This window comes from Xyrauchen texanus, chromosome 12 (genome assembly GCF_025860055.1).
Source record: "Xyrauchen texanus isolate HMW12.3.18 chromosome 12, RBS_HiC_50CHRs, whole genome shotgun sequence".
Lineage (NCBI taxonomy): Eukaryota > Metazoa > Chordata > Actinopteri > Cypriniformes > Catostomidae > Xyrauchen > Xyrauchen texanus.
The window spans coordinates 17,023,261-17,047,190 of NC_068287.1; positions in this window are offsets into that span (position 1 = coordinate 17,023,261).

The window sequence follows — 23,930 nt, forward strand, 5'->3', positions numbered from 1 at the left end:
GAGAGAGCGAGGGAAAGGGACGCACCCGTCTCTCGCTCCTAAACCAGATCCATGAGAGAGCACGAAGCATTTTGCCCGAGGGCAGATCGCAATGCTCGCACCCACCCCGGTCCAACCCGAGAGCAGCATGCTCTTCCCCCAAAGAAACAAAGCAAAACTGATGTGTGTCCCTCTCGGCCATAGAACGTAAACAAAGGAACATGCATCGTTTGCTCCGACTTTCAGTCATTCTCTCTTTTTTTTTAAGAAAGAAAGGAGAAAAGGTTCACTGCGCACTGCCTAACCAATTCTAACTCCTAACAGAGGAAAGAAAGTTTTGACAGGCTTTTGAGACACACACACACACACACAGAATGGGCTCTGAAAAAAATGGATCTGATGACATGCTGGTGATGCGTCTATTTATAGCCTGGCCACAGGTGCATCCAATGATCTCACCAGCCGAGGCTATAAATTCCGGTCAATGTTCATTGATGTGTTACACACATATTCACAGCTGGTCACAATGTAGGATTGTTCCCAAAGGGCTTTTTTAGCGCAGCATCCTAGTGAAGGTTTTTGTAAAGGGAACTAATGTTTATATATATGATTAAATATGCAGCCTGGTCTCATGACATTTATGTAAACATGACAACATTTTTACATTTAATATGTATGCTGTATATCGCCTTTGGCTGTAGGGTTTTAGTGAAATGTCCAGCAAGTAAATGGTGTTGTATTCAGACTCGGTTTTAAATTGAGTTTTAGATGTTTAATTTTATTTTAAATAACCTCCCCAACCAGGGACGGTTACCGACCAGGCCAATGGGGCCAGTGCCCAGGGGTCCCTTGAATGCCCAAGGGTGCCCTGGGCTTTAAGGCTGCGCAATCTATTTTGATGATCCTCCCCACTTGAAACCCCTTTTGGGCATGAACAATAAGTATTTATAAAGTCATCATCACACATTTTTGTCATGATTTGAGTGAAAGTGTATAAAACACAGTTGTTGTAGCACCTCTAATGTTAATTTATCTGGAAAATGCAGGGAATTGTACCTTGGGACCCGTATAACAAATTTTGCTAAAATGTTTATACAGAAGAGTCATGTTTTTACTATGAGACCAGGTTGTAAATGTGAGGGCACCCAGCCCTCTCATAGGCCCTTTTTGCCTTTGTTTCTAATTAAAAAAAATTTAGCAACTCTTTAACCTTATAACACCGTGCATATCATATTTGATACATGACTTTCTAAAGCATCTACATCATCATCACAATGTGTATGAAATGTCTACTGTCTCCTGGTGAAAGTTTTCAAGTACTAGAAGTAGAAGGCCACATTATATAATTTTCCAAAATAGCTACCATCATGTTTTGATGTACTCATCTTTTTTTATGTGAAGTCTTTGCTGATTTTGATAAAGTAAGGAGTGACTCCTGGTGCTCCTAAACATAACACCAAATAAAAAATGTTCATGGGAGGAGCAGGACATCATGGAACCTGCAGTCAAAGAAAGCACAGGGGAAACTAATGGACCAGGCAGCCAAGGTAGGTCAGGGCAGATCAGGCAGATGGTCAGGAGACCAGGGCAGTTCAGTTGGGCCATCTGGAAGACAGGGCAGATCAGGCAGATCTGGCCAGAGGACCAAGGAGACCAGGGCGGAGCCAGTGGCTCCTTGAAGTGGTTCCAGCGGGACCGGAGGTTTGAGAGGTGGCTCTAGGAAGGGAACAGGGTCCAGCAGATTGGAAGGTGGCTCCAGGAAGGGAACTGGCGGAGGATCAGGAAACCAGGACGGAACTGGCAGAAATACCAGGGATAGAATCTCAGCAGTTGGACCCGGATGTTGATAGTGCGGAGCCGCTGGAGGATCAGGAATCAGAGCCTCAGGAGGAGTGGGCGGAGTCACTGGAGGAGGAGCAAGTGGAGCCACTAAAGAAGTGGGTGGAGCCGAAGGAGGAGGAGTCTCAGAAGGAGCAGTTGGAGCTGTGGAAAGCACAGAGGGCAGATCTGTGGAAGACTCATCGATAGCCTCGGGGAACTGGACAGGCTCGTCACCGAACACCGTGTTCAGGAGTGCTGGCGGCAACTGGGAAATGGCCTCTGTGGCCTGGAGTGCTGGCAGCAAAGAAAACAACCTCTGTGGCTGTGGCACTGGCAGTGACAGGGGAATGGTCTCTGTGGCCGTGGGCACTGGCAGGCAGCCAAGGTAGGTCAGGGCAAGGTAGGTCAGGGCTTCCTCTTCTGGAAGGCCAGGGTCACTGCTGTGGGAACATCCTCAGTGGCGGAGGATGCTGGCTCTGGGACGGACGAGGCTTCAGACTCTGGTACGGACAAGGCTTCAGGTGCTGGCTCTGGGATGGACTAGGCTTCAGGCACTGGCTCTGGGATGGACTAGGCTTCAGGAATTGGCTCGTTGATCATGGCAGGCATGGGCCATGATGGGGAACTCAAGCTTGGCCGCCATGACGGGGAACTCAAGCTTGGCCGCCATGACGGGGGACTCAAGCTTGGCCACCATGACAAGGACCTCAGGCTTAGCTGTTACTGTAGGAGGAATGCTGATTTCCTCTACAGTGAAGGTCGAACCACTCAGGAGCACCTCAATGTCAATACATTTACTTAGCATGAAAAAGCAGAAGATCTCGAAGATCTCTTAGAAACTCACCCGAGTCCACAGAATTCCACCACAAATTCCTCTGTGGAATGATCCCATTGCTGTATGTGAATTAGTGCCCCTGCTGGGTTCATCTTTGGTTGAGTATTCTGTAACATTCTGGCAGGCTGAAAACAGAAACAGATGGAGACGAAGTAACTAAAGTGTGAACACAAGTGCAGTTTCTTTACAGTGCTGGTAAAGGAACAAAACAAAAATGACTGGACTTAAATAGGAACTGTATAGATGGGACATGGATGTTACAACCAATAATACTCAACAAGGTCTATAGCAAACTTGAGGGTTTAAATACACTGACAACAGAAACGCTTGACAGACAAATGACAAGACTTAACTAATAACAAGATAATAAGACTACTAAAGGGGAACCAATAACAAAACAGAACTGATAACAAGTTAACAAGACAATAAACCAATGAGAACAAGATGCATGAACATGAGGGAAACAGGCTATCACAAGACTAGAAAAGGAAAACACAGAACTACAATCTAAAAGTCTTAAATACACCTAGCGACTCTAGTGGCCGCTAGGGCCAATGTCCCATGTGTAACAGACAGCTGAAGCCAAGCTGTTGGATCATTCCAAACAGAATTTCCCCAAAAATGACCAAACAACCACTATTTTTGAGTCCCACACTTTTCAGCCCTTCAAAGATTACAAAGTCAAATTTTACATTATGTACAACAAACATTAAAATGGTACAGTCTCTTTTAGAACAGTGGCTGTTTAGTGACCATGTGTTGGTTGATTGGTTTCTTTACCACATCCGTGCTGTGTTTGAATTCATCTGACTCTAAAAAACAAAACAGGTATTAAAAGAGACTTTTAATAAAAACAAATGTGTAGATCTCAACAAAATAAAAGAGAATTGGACTGGGGGAGGTCCCTAAGAGAAATTTGGCCCTGGGGCCCTTGCTAGTAATGTTTGATTCACTGAAGCAGGACAATCAAGATGAAGTTCACTTACCATAACAGAAAATATAGCCAAATCCAAGCATTATAGCAAGTAAACAACTTCCCTAAACAGTTAACTGATAAATATCCATCCGGAGACTGTTGTGCTGCTAACTGTATAGCCACAGCTTCCCCAGATGTCACTCAAATGATGCCGATACTAGTAGCCGGCATTTCTTTTCTGAGCTTACAGACATGACGTAAGATGCAAGGATGATTTTTTGTGTGTGTGTGTGTGTGTGTGTGTGTGTGTGTGTGTGTGTGTGTGTGTGTGTGTGTGTGTGTGTGTGTGATTTTTCTCCCCAATTTGAAATGCCCAATTCCCAATGTGCTCTAAGACTTCGTGGTGGCGTAGTGGTCAATCCGGGTAGCGGAGGATGAATTTCAGTTGCCTCCGTGTCTGAGACTGTAAATCTACACGTCATATCACATAGCTTGTTGAGCACATTACCACGGAGACATAGCACACGTGGAGGCTTAACGCTACTCTCCGCGGCATCCACATACAACTCACCACACACCCCACCAAGAGTGAACCACATTATAGTGACCACTAAACCAATAAAATCATTATTCTAGGCTAACCTTAATGAATCAGGGTAGGACAAGGACAGGGTTTTGAACACATATTTTGTATTTACTCACTCAATAATGGACTTTTGTTAATTACAAAAAATGTGCAGCTTTAATTACATGATGAGCAGAGATCACAATTAATTGCATTTATAAATATTTACTGAGAAAAGCCTCCCCAAAAAAGAAAATTCAGTATACAAAAAATACTAATATAATAAGTATAATAATTCAAATCCATTAAATCATTTACACATATTGATGCTGCAGAAAGGTGAAGCATGTAAACAATATGAAAAGTGTCTTTAAAACAGAATATATTGTTTGTTTTATTTCCATATTATTGAACACCTCAGTTGCCTGTACAGCTGGAGTTGCATTAATTGGCCCCTACTACCTTTTACACCCCTGGAACGAGTTTCTTCTCCTGAACATCACTAGAGGGCTCCTACACCTGAATTGTAACAGGTTAGATTATAATCTTTTTTAGACTGATTTCCCTGTGTACTGACCTTTGCATGTTTCTACTGTTTTGTATTATAACCCTGGACTGTTATTAATATATGTATCCTCTATTGTTTACAATAAATCTGCACATGGATACTAATACCACTCCTGCTTCATCATTACATAATACTTCGCCAGACACAGATCCAGCAGATATACACAAATTACAAGTGGAAGTATCATCACAGGCTGCTTTACTTGCTTCACATCATCAACAGCTCTGTAAATTTACCTCTCTCACTGAGGAATTGGTAAAGACATTACAATCTCCAACAAATCCACCATTTTCAACGAATTCAGCAAAAACCTCCACCAAACTAGACTTGAGTAATGCCTATAACCTTATTCAAAACTGCATTCTCTACCAGTACCGGACACGATGAGTACCAGGTAATGCACTTTGGGCTATCCAACTGTCCTTCAGTATTCCAAGTTTTTGTTAATGAGGTCTTCAGAGATATGCTAAATAGGTGGGTCATTGTCTACATTGATGATCTTTAGATTTTTTTCATTGACATTGGAGGAACACATCAAACATGCCCAAGCAGAATTGAAACGTCTGATTCAGCATCAGCAATGCAAATCAGCATCAACCCCTTTGGACTGATTTCCCTGTGTACCGACCTTTGCATGTTTGTACTGTTTTGGATTGTTACCATGGACTGTTATTAAAATATATATATATATATATATATATATATATATATATATATATATATATATATATATATATATATATATTATATCCTCTGTTGTTTACACTAAATATGCACATGGATCATAATACCACTCCTGCTCCATCATTACAGTACCACAGATTCACAAAAAAATTAATAATAAAAAGTCAGGGTGTACATCGAGCTTGAATTGCACAGATCGTTGAAGCATTCCTTATAACAGAATTATTGTATGGGTTGGGTGAGTTTACATGTGAGTTTCTCCTATACTGACAGAACCCCCAGTGAGTGTTCTTTAATGCACGCTGTAATTAAAACAAATGTTACTGTACACTTCACACAGATGCACTGAAGGTCAGATCATATATTATCAAACATACAGTTAAAGGTAAATATGAACAAAGAAGGCTGTGAAAAAAATCTGCATTGTTTAACCTTTTGATCTTTAATTAAAAAAATCACAAAAATCTAACCTTTAATTAAAGCAAAAGTCCATTCTCTTTCAACAACGTTGTGTTCTTCAGCAACACAAATTCAGTCCTACAGGCCTTAGATACTGCCAGAGACAAATAACTGAATGACCTGTAGTCTGCCTTGACCACCCTGTGCAGAGCCCATTCAGTCATGCTGCAATGGGTTCCCTCTCACTGCAACATACTAGGCAACGAAGTCGCAGACACTCTGGCAAAGGAAGGCACTACAAAGGAACAGAGTGGCAGGTCAACCATCTACAAAGCCAAGACCATCATCAAGGCAAAGCAACACAATAAGTAGCTGCAGCAGCACCCACTATACAACCGAAATGACCCCTACCACCTGCTCTCAAAGGCAGAGCAGGTTCTCATATTCAGGCTGAGGACAGGCCACAACCGAATGAACCACCACCTGTTCACCAAGTTCAGAATTGGCCAGTCAGACCAGTGTCCCTGTCAGACAGGCAGCATGACAACAGAACATCTACTGCAGACCTGCCCACTACATGATGGCCACAGATGCCAGATCTGGGTGGAGAAGACCACAGTGCAAAGAAAGCTCTTTGGCAGTCTGGTGGACCTGCATCGCACGGCAACCTTTGCGCAGAGAACCACCGTCTCCATCTGATTGATCAACAAGAAGAAGAAGTTTGAAGTAAAACAATTGAAACAGAGGAAATATCTCATTATTAAATAAATATTGTAGGGTGCACAGGTTGGTTAAATCAGTTTTACTATCAGCTATAATTAATAATTAATGTTTATTAATTAATCATTCAATTAAATAAATAGAATTTAATTAGTAAAATTCTATTGTCGGGGCACCACTCTTTGACAAGAGAAAAATTATAGTAAGTGACTGATCAAGTCTCATAAAATTCTACCCTGCAGATTGAGTATTTTGATTGAGAATCAAAATAATCAAAAAGGGAAGAAGTTAGTCAAATTATTGCCATATGAATGCAACAGTAATCTGGTTACAGTTGGCTTCTAACAACAACAATTTAACAATACTGAAGTAATGCAGGAGTTCTTGATGTGGCAGAGGCTGGCTTCAACACAATATTCAAACAAACAAACCAGGAGTACTTATTATAATATAACAAGATTTATTATAATCAAACAGCAATGAACACTGCCAATACTAAATTAATATAACACAAAAACATAAAGTGGAAATCCTAACAAAATGGTGGAGCTATATGCTAGTGTATGTGTGTGTGTGTGTGTGCGTGTGTCTCGAGTCGGTAACAAAGACACAAAATGGCGGACTAAACTCCTCGTGTGGAACTAATTCAAAATGGAGGGTTAGGCCGGAAAGGGCGGAGCCAACGATTATTTGAAAGGTGTAAGGAAAAAAAAAGGGCTGGATCAGATCCAGCACAACGGAGCTAATAACACGTGTGGGTGATAATGAGCAGACACACAAAAGAACTGAACGAAACAGGCGGGAGAATTTGAAAAACACCAGCCTGATTCGTACATAAACCGAGGTGCTGCTCGCTCCATGAATTTCAGTGTGTGTGAGAGAGAGAGAGAGAGAGAGAGAGAGAGAGAGCGAACAAACAGGGGTTCATGCATGTGGAGCGGAGGGGGGCGGGGCCGGGTCGGAATATCGCGCGCCCGGTCCCCAATCGGCCTGATGAGGCGCGCGAGGGATAAAGGCGGCCGGTGACGATTGTTCGAGAGAGAGAGAATTACGGGCATGTCCATCATGTGTGTTTGTTTATGTGTTTTTGAGTTTTCATTAAATTATTATTTATATTGACAAGCGGTTCTCGCCTCCTCCTTGCCCATCCTTTAACTGTTTTACATTGGTGCCGAAAGCCGGGAAGGAGGAGGGATGCCCGTCGCAGAGTCCTCGACACTGCCATCCACCCTGGGGAGCGCCGCTGCCATCTGCCGGGTGACGGAGTAGCCCGACCGCCCGGATGCGGGGAACGGCCGTCGTCCGCGGGGCAAGTGGGGACGGGATACCCTGACTGCCTGGAGCGAGGGAGCCACTGCCAGGGGCAGAGGAGTGCCCTGCCGTCCCCAGAGACGCGGAGGGGTCGAGGGAAGACCGCCGTCCGTGAGGGGAGGAGGGAAGAAACTCTCCGACCGCCCGGAGTGGTGGAGCCGCTGCCAGGGGCGGAGGAGGGTCCCCATTTGCCGCCAGAAAAGCGGAGGCGCGTTCTACCCGCTGGGGGTCGAAGGTTTCACTCCGGTTCGCCTGGGGTTGGAGCAGCTGTCGTCCGCCTGAGTGTGGAGGAGTGTTCAAGGACCACGTGACGGTACATCAGAGAACCGGTGAGTGAGCTTTTTCTCTCTCTCCTCTCTCTCTCCCTTTCGCACCGTGTTTCCCTCACCTATTTTGTTGTTGTTTTTCCCCTCCTGTCTCCTCCCAGGGCGAGGAAGGCGGGGATGACCATGCGGGACGCGAGATACACCCTGCCCAAGGGATGGGGGGGTGTACGTCATGCCGGTGGCACCCCGGCCTGAGATAACGCCGGGAGGAATGTGGAGCGGAGGGGGGCCGGGCCGGGTCGGAATATCAGCGCCCGGTCCCCAATCGGCCTGATGAGGCGCGCGAGGATAAAGGCACCGGTGACGATTGTTCGAGAGAGAGAGAATTACGGGCATGTCCGTCATGTGTGTTTGTTTATGTGTTTTTGAGTTTTCATTAAATTATTATTTATATTGACAAGCCGGTTCTCGTCTCCTCCTTGCCCATCCTTTAACTGTTTTACAATGCAATTTAACAGAGGATACACGCTGGTAACAGCGTGATTGAATCGTTAATTCAGATCACTCAATAAAATAACATTTCCCCAAAAATTACGATCTCATAAATCCAATCAGCGATCGTAGTTAAATGTACAGTTGTAAACAAAACATCAAACATTCAGCGATCGTAGTTAACATACAAATGTAAAAAAAACATCAAACATTCAGCGATCAAATATATGATTTCGCTTTATAAGAAAAGTCACAGTTTCTAAACTAAATCTGCCCAGATATCAAGCCTTACTTGTGAAATCCTGTGTGATTTCACCAGGGTTGTCTGTTGAATTCCTGTTGTATTGAGCGGTCAGGAGAAAACAATCTGGATTCGGTCCTTTGTCTCACGCTCGTCAGCGAGAAGACACGTCTCTGCGTTGTTTCTCGGGTCCGGTGATCGAGAGAAACGCGGGAGGTAGTCAGCGTTGAGAGAAAACGATTGAGAAGGGAAGCTGGTCGCCTTTTCCGTTTTCTAAATAAATTCACTGTTGTCTCGCAGTGAAGATGAAATGAACCGGTTGTACCAAGTGCACTACACGACTGGAACAAAGCTAAGTTAATCTTACTCTACTGTGGCCAAATGGTGAGGTTTAGAAAAATGTGGTCTCTCTTTGTCCAGAAGGAGGTAAATTCCGTTGTGTAGATATGTCTCTTTAGAGCGCCGCAAGGCTGTAGATGTAGCAGTCAGGCTGGATGCGGAGAGAGAGAGTGAACTCAAATGTGAGCGCTAGTTTTGTTAAGAAGATGACGTCATCGGTCATAGGCCGCTTTTGACCGATGACGTTTGAGATTGAGTCCATGGGCGGGACTTCCCATCCGGCTGTGAAGCATTCTGGGAAACCGAGTTCAATGTCTCCCCATCGATCATAGAACAAAGGGCCATGCTGTCTCTACTGCCATTTTTAGTGGGGCAAGGCCCTACAATATTTTTCTCCAAAACACATTGGCCATAATTATTGACACCCTTTTATTCAATACTTTTTGCAACCTCCCTTTGCCAAGATTAGAGCTCTGAGTCTTCTCTTATAATGCTTAATGAGGTTGGAGAACACATGGCACGGGATCTGAGACCATTCCTCCATACAGAATATCTACAGATCCTTCAAATTCACAGGTCCATGTTGGTGGACTCTCCTCTTCAGTTCACCCCACAATTTTTCTATGGGGTTCAGGTCAAGTAACTGTGATGGCCAGTGAACCATTTTTGTGATGATTTTGATGTTTGTTTTTGATAATTTTTCTGCTGGAAGATCCAACCAGGGCCCATTGTAGGCTATCTGGCAGAGGGAGCCAGGTTTAGATTTTATATCTGTTGGTATTTTGTGATGCCATGTATCCGAACAAGTTGTCCAGAAACTCTGGCAGAAAAGAGGCCCACAACATTAAAGATCCAGCAACACATTTAACCGTGGACATTGGATACTTCATCTCTTTGTGCGCCAAACACATCTCTGTTTTTTGCTGCCAAAAGTTATTTTTTGTTTCATCTGACCATAGAACTTGGTCGCATTTGATGTTCCACTAGTGTCTGGCAAACTGAAGACACTTGTGTTTGTTGTTGGATGAGAGCAGATGATTTTTTCTTGAAACCCTTCCAAACAACTTGTGGTGATGTAGGTGATGTCTGATTTTTTTATTATTATTATTTCTTTTTTGGTATACTTTCTGACCCCAAGACCCAACTAATTTCTACAATTCTCTAGCAGTGATCCTTGGAGATTCTTTAGCCACTCAAACAATCTTCCTCACCACGCTTGAAGAAAATATAGACACACATCTTTTTCCAGGCCGATTCTTAAGATCTCCAGTTGATTGGAACTTGTTCATTATTGCCTTAAGGTTGGAAATGGTAATTTTCAATGCTTTGGCTATTTTCTTATAACCACTTCCCATTTTGTGAAGCTCAACAACCTTTTGTAGCACATGAGATCTATATTCTTTTGTTTAACCCACTGTTATTTATGTTTCATTTGAATTTGAAATTTGGCCTGTGTGTATTTATACCCACCTCATATTTATACCCCTGTGAAACAGGAAGTCACGGATGAATAATTTCATGTTCCTAGTCACCCAGGTGCACTAAAAAAATTTAATTATGAATGGGAATATACTTCAGATATATTTTACTCATAAGCTGTCCTAGTGCTTGTCCAGAGTGCAGAGCACATATGCTGCCCTTTTTATCTGCCCTTTCCAAAGAGGTCTTCACAACACTGTGTCTCACAACCCAGGGACATGAGAAGAGTGAATTTCTTGCCAGCTACTGCTGTGATTCAGCTCTGATGTGTGGCTGGTTTCCTCATCCAAGCTCTACACCTATTTTTTCTAGAAACATTTCAGGAACATTTTACAATCATTACTTAACACAATAGTTAACATTAACAAAAAATCAATACAGTATTTATTAATCTGGGTAAATGTTCATAGTTACATATACTAATTAGAAATTTAACAATTTATTTGATAAAAAAAAACTTTTTTTATCAAATACTTGAAAATGTACCCTTTCGAACGTGCAAATAAATCTGAGTGATTACACTAGTCTGGGCTCAGATGCATATGATTAAATCGGTGCGATCTGCATTCGTGGGACTGAGCAGTTGTCATAATGAATCAGCTGCTCAGATAGTCTTTTCAGTATCACAAGATCTTTATCTTTTATGTTAAAAACATTCAAACAATCCCTAAATAAAAGTTTAAAGCTGTTACCACAGGACCTGACTGTTTTGATGCAGCGATAAAACCATGTTTTATGATATATACAAACCAGTTGGTCCACTCAAGCTTTCTTCCATTCCGTCCGTTACTCAGGGCTTGGTTTTTAGAACCTTCTATGATTCTATGCTATAACAAGGTAAGAATCCTGTGCTGCATTGCAATGTACACAATATGGCGGTGCCCATAGCTAGCTAGTGTGTTCGCGATTTCATCTTATCTATCATAATCAATTATTATAAACATCTAAAAAACACATTTTACAGTCATGTATGTGGCCAAGAATATTGGCACCCTTGGTAAATATTAGCAAAGAAGTTTGTGAAAAACAAATCTGCATTGTTTATCCTTTTGATCTTTAATTTTGAAAAATTCACAAAACTCGAACCTTTAATTAAAGTAAAACAATTGAAAGAGGGGAAATATCTCATTATTAAATTTATATAAAAATCTGTTGGCCACAATTATTGTCAATCCTAGAAATGCATATGCCGCACTAGCATTCTGATGATTTATATTTGTGGCTCAGCAACAAATGTCACACTTGTCTACAGCATGGTGTAACAGTTAAATGATGGGCAAGGAGAAGGTGCGAGCCAGCTGAATGGTCAACATAAAGTTTAATGTAAACCTCAACTTATAACAACACAAAATATAAGATGAACACACACACAGTGCGGCCATGTGCGTCTCTCTTCCGAACTGGCGTCTCCGGCTGATCATCTGATTCAGCTCCAACCGTGCACCCTCACGGCCAAGCCACACCCTCCTCCTCATCACACATGGCTAATGTGTTTATGGTTATCTACCGATGTTTGTACTATTGGGTCCTTGGTGATTTATATACAGGATCAACGACTGTTACCACTCGAGCTCAAGTTCAAACGAGCTTGGCATAATGAATTTTGTGCACCAGACATACAACCAAGTATGGCAATGCATTGCTTTGAAAGAGACACTCATTAAAATATTACTCTTTGTAAAAGTTTCACCATTAAAGCTATCTAGCATTCTTGTTCCTCATAACCCTAAGCCTCTGTTTTAAAATGTCAGTTTATTTAGTGCTCCTTATTGTTTTTCTAGTGTTTTTTTCATTGGCTTTTTCTTGGACATAAAGTTTTATGTGTCATGTTTTTTCCACCTATTATTCTCTGATGGTTTAGTAACGTGTGAGGTTTGGGGCAAGATTGATCTCCTGCTAAATTGTAAATGAATGTTTTGGCACATTGGTGATATTTCCACGTTGTGAATTGAATTGGAAAAGATATTAATCAGATTTGCTATTATGCTTGTTTCCGGCAGATCCGGGGTAAATGTAGTATAGCGTTTTTACATGATGTGTTGGCAACATCGATTTGTTATATGAAGATAAAAAATAAAAAAATGAAATACTGCACGTTCAAAGATTATATGATTTGGAGGCCAGAGTTTAAGATTTCCAAGATAAGGTCTGACATTTTATTTTTATTTTTTATTTTTTGTAGAACTGTGAAAATGGTTCACTATGGAACTTGAGTCAATCATTATATATATATAAGGGGTCTTATACCTTTTTCAGGTGAAGGACCCCTTGGTGGATAAAGAGATGGAGCTGGACCTGTTATATAGACCTATTGTGTTTATTTGAATTGAGGCCTAGACTCCAATAGCATGCATATAGTCAATTACATTCATATATTACAGTATTTACATTAATTACAATGCACTTTGTCATCATGCTTACATTACATTGCAAAGCCATTAAAGTAATAATTACTGTTGCACAGTCATTTACATGTAAAAATCCTCATAATAAAATGTATATATTCAAGGACAGTGTAACTTTAGCTTTGGTTGAAGTTAACTTATTGTATTTTGTTTAATGCATATTTTCCTATTTTTACTAAAACTAGTTTGAGATCAGACAATAATTTACAACCCCCCTGTAGTATTGCATTTGAGCCCCTGTTGAGGACCCCTAAGCAATTATCAATCTATTTTCTCAAGCATTTAAATTTTGGTGAAAGCCCCTAAAGAGTTGCAGTGTTAAAATCCAAGTATTGAACATGTACTTCAATTAACCTTAGCTCGGGATAAATGGCACCTTCTAGTGGTGTGATTTTTTGGGGGTTGCTCTTCTGAACATCCATTTGGTGTTTATTTTACATACAGGAACTTGAAGTAAATTGAGTAAACACAGTCCGCATTTGATGAGTAACTCCAAAAAAATGGCTGATATTTTGGTGAAAACTTGAGATGAAAGCAAATGATGACACAAAAGGTAAGATTTCAATTTTGATTTTGTTTTATATGGTTACTGAAACTTTATTAAGCCATCCCATCGTTTAACTTCAACTATGAAATCCGTGTCTGCGAGCAGATACTTGAAACGTTCGTTTCATAAGCCCCAGGTGTTTCTCATAATTTTCAATTAATAGTAGCTGCCTCATTTTTTTCACGCTCATACAAAAACTTGACATTCAGGTTTGACTAAAAATTGTTGCTTTTGGAGTAAAATTATTTAAACAAAAACATCTCACCAAAACCCCCAGTTCATATGATTAACATACATTTTTTTCATAGTGGAACTGCCTTTCTTGTACATACATTACTTTTTCTTTTTTGATGTTGAAAACACATGTGGGTTTCAGTACCAGTTCAGTGTTTATTTTGAATAGGTTTATGCATTTTATTTGACTTTGAAAACGGCAATTAGACCTACAGTATATTTATCACAGAGTTTATTGATCGAGCCTCTGTAGTTCCATGATTGATTCATCCTTTTAACCAATCATTGTGAGAATGTCATTAAACTGAGGTGGGATATCCCAATCGCATATAAGAAGTTTGACAGAGTCAGTCATTTCCTTTTTTTAAAAAAAATAAATCAAGCTGTTAAACATTGAATTAGAGTTCAATACACACTTGCACAGAGTAATATATAATTCACACTAGAGTATATTTTTACTATATATTTGGTGTAAAATAATGAACACTATTCAGTGTACATACAGTATTCAATGCTTTTGAAAGGGTTACTTGAACACCAAGCGAGTAGGGCTAATATAGATACCAGAAAAGTGTGAAATTTAACACCTGTGGAGTTAAATGTACACTGGCCAATTTGCTGTGTAGTGTTCCTAATGAAGTGCTCTGTGAGTGTATATATTTCTCAGGACAAGATAACTATTGTAATACCGTTTGACATTTTCAGCATTCAAAAAGCGTAAATGAATGTATCACCTGTATTACAAGCAGATGAATTATTATGAAGTTCAATTTTTCAGTTTGAATTCAAACACAGTTTCGACAACAGTTATAAATTATGCACACACAAAAAATGACACGGCATATAATTAAAATCATCTGAGCTTGTTTCACTTGTTAATTATTGTCTGTGAACTCTCTAAAAAAAAATATGTCAGAAGGAAAGAGAAAATATGGATTTATGTCCTTGATTTCTGTTTCATCCTATATTATTAAAGGTGTGTTAGTGGATAACTTGACAGACTGTATAATTACATTAGTGATAAATAATTACGGCAAAATGGTGCTGTTATCAAAATCAAATTCAAATTCAATTGGAGAAAAATGAGAATGCAGCTCACATAAACGAGCACACACATCCTCACACACAGGCATACCCATGCACGGTTACATACCTGCACAGCATACTTAATGTGCATGGCCTGCAGATACAATGCTCTATGAATACAATACCAGAATTGATAGACTCTTTTAGAACATGCAGTCTGTGCTTTATGCAATGCTAACAGGCAAAGAGAGTGTTGTGAGAGATATGTAAAATGGCCACCACTTATTTCAGTCAGTTAATCATAAAACTTCCTCTAAAGGCTAAAATGGGCACATTATTTCATGAATATGGGTGATTAGAGGTTCAGCGAGGGGTTCCATTTTCTCAATTGTTCTGTATCATGTAGTGAGGGGAGAGTGACATGGACTGACATTTATATCAACATAACCAAAACTGCCCACTATACCATTGTACTGAACTGCAGGATTTTGCGTTGATACGTATGATTGCTTCTTGGAAATGAATGACTAAGCTATGACTTCAGTATGCACGCAGTGTCTGTGACACTTACTGTGACACTTTATAGTGATGCCTCAGTTGCTCTGTTGTCTTAAGAGTTAGTAATGAAAGAAAGTCAGGTGAACCTCTGACTAAAATAAAAACCTATAATGAGTGATATTATTAAATCTTAAGAGGGTATGTGTGAAATCTTAAAATACTTTCTCATATCCCAGTTTAATATGCAGAGACATCTACACTTTGATGTTTTAAAACTTTGTTCTATTTGTTTGAAATTCCCAACTAGCCTGCTATAGCAGCATTGGCTCAACCAATGGTGTGAGTTTGGGGTGGGAGTATATTTTGACTGAGAAATGGAAAATGAGGGGAGTGAACGATAAACAGTAAACCTGTTGAATGCAATTGAGGATTGTTTCATTTTGTGCATATGTGAAATGACATAATTTACCTTTAACATGTTAAAAAAATTTATCATGTCCCTAATATTAGTAAAGAATAAGGACTATTCCTACCATTTGCACAACTCAAGTTTGAAGTACCACATAGGTGTTTTAAAAGTCCAAGTCCAAGAGGTAAGCGACATTCCAACTGTATAGGCAATGCACATTTATACAAACCAAAATGAGAGCACATGGCACAATGAAGATTGTTTTTTGCATTCAAACAGAGCTGGACAGAGTGCATCTCCAAATCCAAGGGTCTTTGAAAAAAAAGTTTGAAAAGTTTAATTCAAAATAACAAACATGTTTTTTGATAGGGTGACCAGACATCCTGTTTTTCCCATTATTTTCTAGTGTCCCAACTTATTCTGTCCTGTATTTCTCCATAAGGATATGGCTTGTGAAACCAATAAAATCACACCGTGTTTTTTGAAGTACATAATTGGATTAAACTATCCGATCACAATCCCCTATCAATAGACATCCAGTTAGTGAACTGATTGAAGAGTTCGTTTGAAAGAGCACACAGATGAAATTGCGGCTGGAAAAATGTCAATGAAGTGTGTATGTACAATTAATGAGGATCTTCAAAAAGAGTTTACATTTCTAAAAAAGTCTCAGAGAGAGCCTTGTAAAGTAAGGTGTGAGATTTCTGGAGCTCACTTTTCCATCACCCATGGAGACTGCACTGACATCACGCAGTATGTTCATACAAAAAAAGGATGTGGATGCTGCTAAAAATAAGTGATCCACACCAAGTTTTAGCGATTACATTTTTTAGTGAAGCAAAGCTCTGTGTGCATGGCCATAGCTTTGCACATTCAAAAGTCTTGGAGGCCAGGCTGGAGGAATCATTCATACCCTCTGACATTAAAAAGCAGTTGGATGCTCTGGTTGAAGCTGGTGACATGCGAGTGGATGATTTATTTTGTGCAGTGAGAAACTTTTATTCAACATCTGTGGATTACCTTTAAAATTGGAGCTGCTCATGGGAAAACACAGAAAAATGTCTCGGTTACTGTAGTAAAATATATATATATATATATATATATATATATATATATATATATATATATTATATCATAACTTTTTTGTGTGGGGGTGATTAATATGATTAATATTAATACATTTTATAAATTAATCTGCATGTCTTGCAAATAATTAAATAAACTATGTCAAAATAAACAGGCCCTTACAGCTTCTATCAATTGTTTGGCAATTGCCATTCGAGCTGAGGAGAAAATAAAGAGAAGAAAGACTAATTCATACTTTCTTTTTCAAATGTTTTACCAGCTGAATCAGAAGGAACATAGCCAGTACTGTTTGCCATTTCTGGTGTGTGCTCTGTGTGATATGCATGCATTGCAGGAAAACAGCAGTCCATCAAAAATGGATCTTGTCAATCCCCTGTGTATTTTCCTATCACGCCGAAAGCAAGAGCTTCTTTGTATGCAGGTGTTGAATAGGATTAGGCTTCTACAGGTATCTCTCTCCTCTTCTTCCCCCTCTCTTCTCCTCTCGGGCAGGGCTGGGGGAGCTGAGCAACACAGCACAGAGTTGCCATGGTTTCCAGCTCAGTGCTGCCTTATCGTATCCCTGACCGGTACTTTACAATTGTTGCGTGTTCAGCCACACAATATCTGCTAAACTAAACAATCAATCATCTCTGAAAAATTTAAATGGAGTGATACCTATGATAGTATTCTTACGTAATATTTGGATAGACACTGAAACATACAATATTAGCATATTAGCACAATATTTTAAACATGCACTATAGTTTAACATACAATGAATAGGATTAATTTAGGGGGTAATATTATGGGTTCAATACAAGTTAAGCTCATCGACAGCATTCGTAACAATGTTACAAAAAATCATTCACCTTTAAAAAATGAAAAAATCGATATTACATTGAGGAACTTATAATGCAAGTGAATCGGGCCAATTTTTGCAGGGTTTAAAGGCAGAAATGTGAAGTTTATAATTTTATAAAAGCACTTACATGAATTCTTCTGTTTAAACGTGTGTGTTTTTTTAGCCCAGGTTTTTGCTTTTTTAAAGAAAGGGAAGGACAAGTCAAAATTATTTTTGGGGGGGAATCAACATTATACCATAAATGCTGTCGATTGAGCTTATGAAACCAGAATATTGTTTTAATTCACCCTATGATGAATAATATTCTACGAACCTCAAAGGATTCTTAAACATGTAAGTCTCTAAAGGTTTTTTATGGAAAGGATTATGTTTTAGGTGTCGTCAATATGCAATATGCATATAGTACATTTCAGTGTCTTTTCAAATGTTTTAAAATGTACATGTGCTAGAACCACACTTTACATACATATACCTACCTTTGAATTCGAATGAGATCACATTAGATGAATGGTCAAATGCACAAACCTCTTGGGTTGCACACTTTATGGGTATAAATCCAACCGTTCCAGCTTTGAATCTGAATTTCCTTGCTGTTTTTTTGCTCAATTTATTTTGTTGGACATTAAATTGTAATCCACTAACACAGTTAACAATATGCAGGCAACTACAGTATGTCCACCCACACATGACCCACAATGTCTATTTCCTTTTTCCCCCCTCCAGATATTTATTGTGGTGGCTTTCAGTGCTCTAACAGAGCTATATTTGTGGTAGCTGTGTGTGCCGTGTGACACCTGGGTGGAGGCATATTATTTCAGACATATCTACACATCTGGTGTGACAACAGCATATCTATAGAATGCCACCCAATGCATTATTTCTCTAGAGGTACCTAGAAAGCAGAGAGAGATAATTAATTCTGTTTAAAAAAACTACAAACCAATTAAAGCCTCAAAATAAAACAAGGCTGATGAGACAGTTTAAGTCAGTAATAAAAGCAGCTCTCATCGCTCAGTAACACCTGTGAATCACATAAAGTTGTGGTAGTTGGTACTTTTCGAAGTGAGGAAGCATAGATTTCACTTATCAGTGGAAAAATGTATGCACTGATCACTCCGATACTGTGTTTTTGGTATCTCCCTCCTAAAAGCTTCCTTTACTTCTAAACCAAATTACAAAATACTAACCGAAAATAAATTACCAAGCCAAGATCCAGGGGCAATTCTAGGATTTCAATTCCTGGGGGAGATATGGTGATTTGTGTTTTAAAATGTGTTTACATCATTCAAGCTTGCCAGCTACTATTAATTCAGAATATTGTTGTTTTCTTTAATAAACAATTTTAAAGGTGCAATGTGTAAACATTTTCATTTAATATTTACCTTTTTTTTGCCAATATGGGAACGGCTTGTAATGCAACTTAAAAAATTTGCCCTTCCCGGACTTCCTAGATTTTCATGCGAAGGGAGCGGGTCGCTTTTGCTGGGAAAATCCAAAGGATGTGACGTTTATGCATGCTCCCGAGAGTCTTGCCTCAGACAGTAAAAGCTTCTCTTCCACTATTCAACAGTAATAACAAACTGCAACACTAGGTAACGTTATCTTAGAGACAACAGAACAACACCGACTCCTACACAAACTCAGAGTAAGCCCAAAAAAAAATCTTTCATCTACTGAATCCCGTCTGGCTAACATGATCCCCGATGGAAGGAACGAGACGTTGTGTCGATTGTAGTGACACAAGGGGTCTCTTCTGAGAGCCTCCTGTACCTCTGAACTTGAACTTGAGAAAAGGCTAATGTCAAGTTGGCAGACATAATTTGCATGCCCCGCCCCAGACATACGGGTATAAAGGGAGCGGGCGAGTAAATGCCAGACAGGTTTTCACTGAGGAGACGAGAATACGGTTATGAGCATTACAGTGGTAGGGATAGTGACGTGGCAAGGGGAACACAACATCTCGTTTCGTCCATCGGGGAACGGAGGTTACAACAGTAACCATGACGTTCCCCTTCTGTCACTCACTCGACATTGCGTCGATTGTAGTGACACAAGGGGTCCAACTTAAAAACTGCATGCACTACCCCGTGTTATGTGGCTGCAGAGCCAAGAGCAAGCAGGCTGTTACGTGCTAGAAGCAGCTGGGTCGGCTGCACGTACCCCCTCCCCAACGCCCCCAATAAAAGGTGTCATATACTGCTCTTAGTTTCCCCGTAGCCGTATGGAAATAGGCGACCTGATTTGCATGGGAGCCAGCCAGCCAGCCGCGCCTTTTCTCGCTCTATGTTTCTCGTCATAGAGTTAAAAGCGGCTGGGGTTATCTTAACGCTATAGATGCGTCGGGGAAAGCGTCCTTTCCTGTTCCTATTCTTTCAGGGGGAAAAGGCCCTGCAGAGACCACAACCTTCCCAAACTGGAGGAGGTAATTATGGTTAATACACACAGGGGTTGTTAAGCCACCCTTGGACATGGTGCGGTGGTAGATCCTGCCTGACAAGGGAGGAGTTTCTACAGACATGGCAATCAGGGGGCAGCGAGGGAGAGTTGCCTGAAGTGGGAACTATGCCTGTGGAGCCCAAGCCCAACACGGAGCACTCGACTCGTTGTGGGTCTGGCGGCAAATTCCTCCACTGAATCTGCGGCCAGAGGACTAGGGAGGAAGAGCATCCAGGAAGCGAGAGCTTGCTGGCTCACCTGGGTAAGAAGGCACATTAGATCACCTTGGTGAAGGGCGCAAGGTGCAAGCGGAACACCCGGTCAGTTGTTCTGTATTACCGAGTTCTACTGGCTCGGACCTGTCAAAACAAGGAAAGAGACTGACTCAACACTGAGGTTGTAGAACCTAACAAAGGTGTTGGGTGTTGCCCAACTGGAGGTGCCCATGAGGATGCCACACTTCTCGTAGAGTGTACTCGAACCCGCAAGGGGGGGTGGGGCATGGCCTGGGTGTGATAGGCTAGGGAAATAGCGTCAATAACCCAATGAGCAAACCTCTGTTTGGAGACGGCGTTCCCTTTCCGCCGTCCGCCAAAGCAGACAAAGAGCTGCTCAGAGCATCTAGAGCCCTGCGTGCGGTCCACATGGATATGCAAAGCATGTACCGGACACAGCAACGAAGAGGCTGGGTCTGCCTCCTCCCGGGGCAGCATCGCTTGCAGGTTCATGACCTAACCCCTGAAGGGGGGTCGTAGGAACCTTGGGCACATAGCCCAGTCATGGTCTCAGGATGAGGTGAGCATCTGCCGGATCGGCAACACTCCAGGCAAGTGTCGCTGACAGAGAATGCTTACAGGTCCCCAACCCTCTTGATGGAAGCAAGCGCGGTCAGGAGGGCCGTCTTCAAGGAGAGGGCTTTGAGCTCAACTGAATCAAGCAGCTCAAAGGGGGGTCTCTGAAGGTCCGAGAGGACCACTGAGAGATCCCAGGAGGGGAACAGGCTTGGCCGGGAAGGGTTCAACCTCCGGGTGCCTCTTAAGAAACCTGATAATCAAGTCGTGCTTACCAAGGGACTTGCCGTCTACAGCGTCATGGTGGGCTGCGATAGCAGCGACACACACCTTCAAGGTGGAGGGGGACAGCCTCCCCTCCAGCCACTACAGGAATGAAGCACTGACCAAACTGCGCATCTCTGTGGGTCTTCAGATATGGAAGTTTGTGAAACATCACTTGAGGGGGTAAAGTTGCCTGGTAGAAGGAGCTCTGGCTTGGTTGATTATGTGTTCTGCGTCCCATCCAGGGGCCAGACATGAAGATTCCAGAGGTCTGGATGCGGGTGCCAGAGGGTCCTCGTCCCTGAGAAATGAGGTCCTTCCTCAGGAGAATTTACCAGGGAGGTGCTGTCGCAAGGAGTGTGAGATCCGAGAACCAGGTCTGGGTGGGCCAATAAGTGATCCACTAAGGTGACCTGTTCCTCATCCTCCCTGACCTTGCACAGCACCAGTGCAAGAAGGCTCACTGGGGGAAATGTGTACTTGCGCAGCCCCCGGGGCCAGCTGTGTGCCAGCGCGTCTGTGCCAAGAAGGGCCTCCATTAGTGAGTACCAGAGCGGGCAGTGGGAGTTGTCTTGGGAGGCAAAGAGGTCTATCTGTGCATTTTCCCCACAAATGACACCATTAATACATGACTTTAAAAAAGACAAATATATTAGCCTAAAATGATTGTAAATTTCAATTCCATCCAGATGTCATTGTAATGTCATCAGTCATTTTTACAAAATATGTATCCAGCCCCTTTCTCTTCTTGTTAAATGAGATTACCTGAGGATATTTAATGCTGTGTGTGCAATGTATGAATGCATTTTTATGAATTAGCACGACCTTCAATACATCCAATGATGTCGCTGGACGTTTTCATTTAATACGTGACAATTACTTGCTTCTTTCAAACACAACAGCTTCCTATCACATTGTACTGATCAACCGATTGTACTGATCTGTTAGGTTTAGATAAGGGGTTTGGGTATGGACATAAGCAGGTCCTTAACACCTTGTGTGCAGAACTTGCGCTTACCTCCTTCTCACCTTTGCACTTGATAAAATCGTATGAATAAATACGAAAAATTCGTACAAAAGAATACGAAATAGCCAACTCGTAAAATACATACGAATTTTAATGAGATCGGGTTAGCAATGCATATACCTTTTTGTAGTTTAAAATGGATCACGTTAATTGAACAATCAGTGTGACAGTTAAAAAAAATCTTTACCTCCTGACACCCCCACATGATTTCTGTGTGCATCTTAGAAATTCATTTTGACTAGTAGCACTTAATATATAACAAAGTAGAGGTAAAGGTAAAGTTACATGGGGTAACCTCCTCATGGTCGCTATAATGTGGTTCGTTCTTGGTGGGGCGTGTGGTGAGTTGTGTGTGGCTGCCACGGTGGATGATGTGAAGCCTTCACATGCGATATGTCTCTGTGGTAACATGTTCAACAAGCCACGTGATAAGATGGGCAGATTAACATCTCAGACACGGAGGCAAGTGTGATTCGTCACTACGCCACCACAAGGACTTACAGCGCTTTAGGAATTCCAAATTGGGGAGAAAAAAAGCTATAGAAAGTCAGATTTTTGTTCATCAAAAAGTTTGTTATGTGTCCAGGGGTGTTAGTTAATCATGTTTTTGAGATGTTATAGACATCTGTTTTCTAGAAAGATGAATACGTAATTTGGATTAAAAGTAATGGCCATCATCATCATCAAATCAATGCCAATCATGTTAAATGAATGTACTGATTATCATTGTCCCATGTCTGCCAAACATGTTGAGTGGCCCAAACATCCTCTGCAGCCTAAAACTGAATTTTTGAGTGAGCACTCTTAGCTGCATAGGAAAGCTGTATGTACCCTTGCTCACTTGCACCCTAATTTGAATGACTTAACCTTCAATGCTGTCTGTCTGCACAAGTCTCGGAACAGATTGAAAGGCACCTTATTTCCAACTCCATATAAAGCCTGTGAAAGCAACCTTTTTTTACAAACATGTTTTTTGATAGAGTGACCAGACGTCTTGTTTTTCCCGGGACAGTCCCGTGTTTAAGCACTTTTTCTAGTGACCCAACTTATTTTTAAACAATCGTGTTTTGTCCCATATTTCTCCACTCCTAAGAATCCACGTGGGTATTCTAATCAAAGGTAGCCAAGGATACGGCTTGTAAAACAAATAAAATCACACCGTGTTATTTGAAGTACATGATTGGATTAAATTATCCAATCACAATCCCCTATCAATAGATGTCTAGTGAACTGATTGATGAGTCGTTTTGGAAAGCTGGAAAAATGTCAATGAAGTGTGTATGTACATTTAATTAGGTATTCAAATGTAAAAAAAAGGAGTCACAGACAGAGCCTTGAAAAGTGAGGTATGAGATTTGTGGAGCTCACTTTTCCATCACCCATGGAGACTGCACGACATCACGCAGCATGTTCATACAAAAAAGCATGTGGATGCTGCTAAAAATAAGTGAGCCACACCAAGTTTTAGCGATTTTTCTTTTTGTGAAGCAAAGTTCTGAATCTGACATGGTGCTCGCAAGTGAAGGACTTTTTGCTTATCATTCGTTTGTGCATGTTCATAGCTTTGCACATTCATGACCTAAGAAAAATCTTGTAGACCAGGCTGGAGGAATCATTCATAACCAGATTTGGATGCTCTGGTTGAAGCTGGTGACACTCGAGTGGATGATTTATTTTGTGCAGTTAGAAACTTTTATTCAGCATCTGTGGATTACCTCCAAAATTGGAGCCCCTCATTGGAAAATACA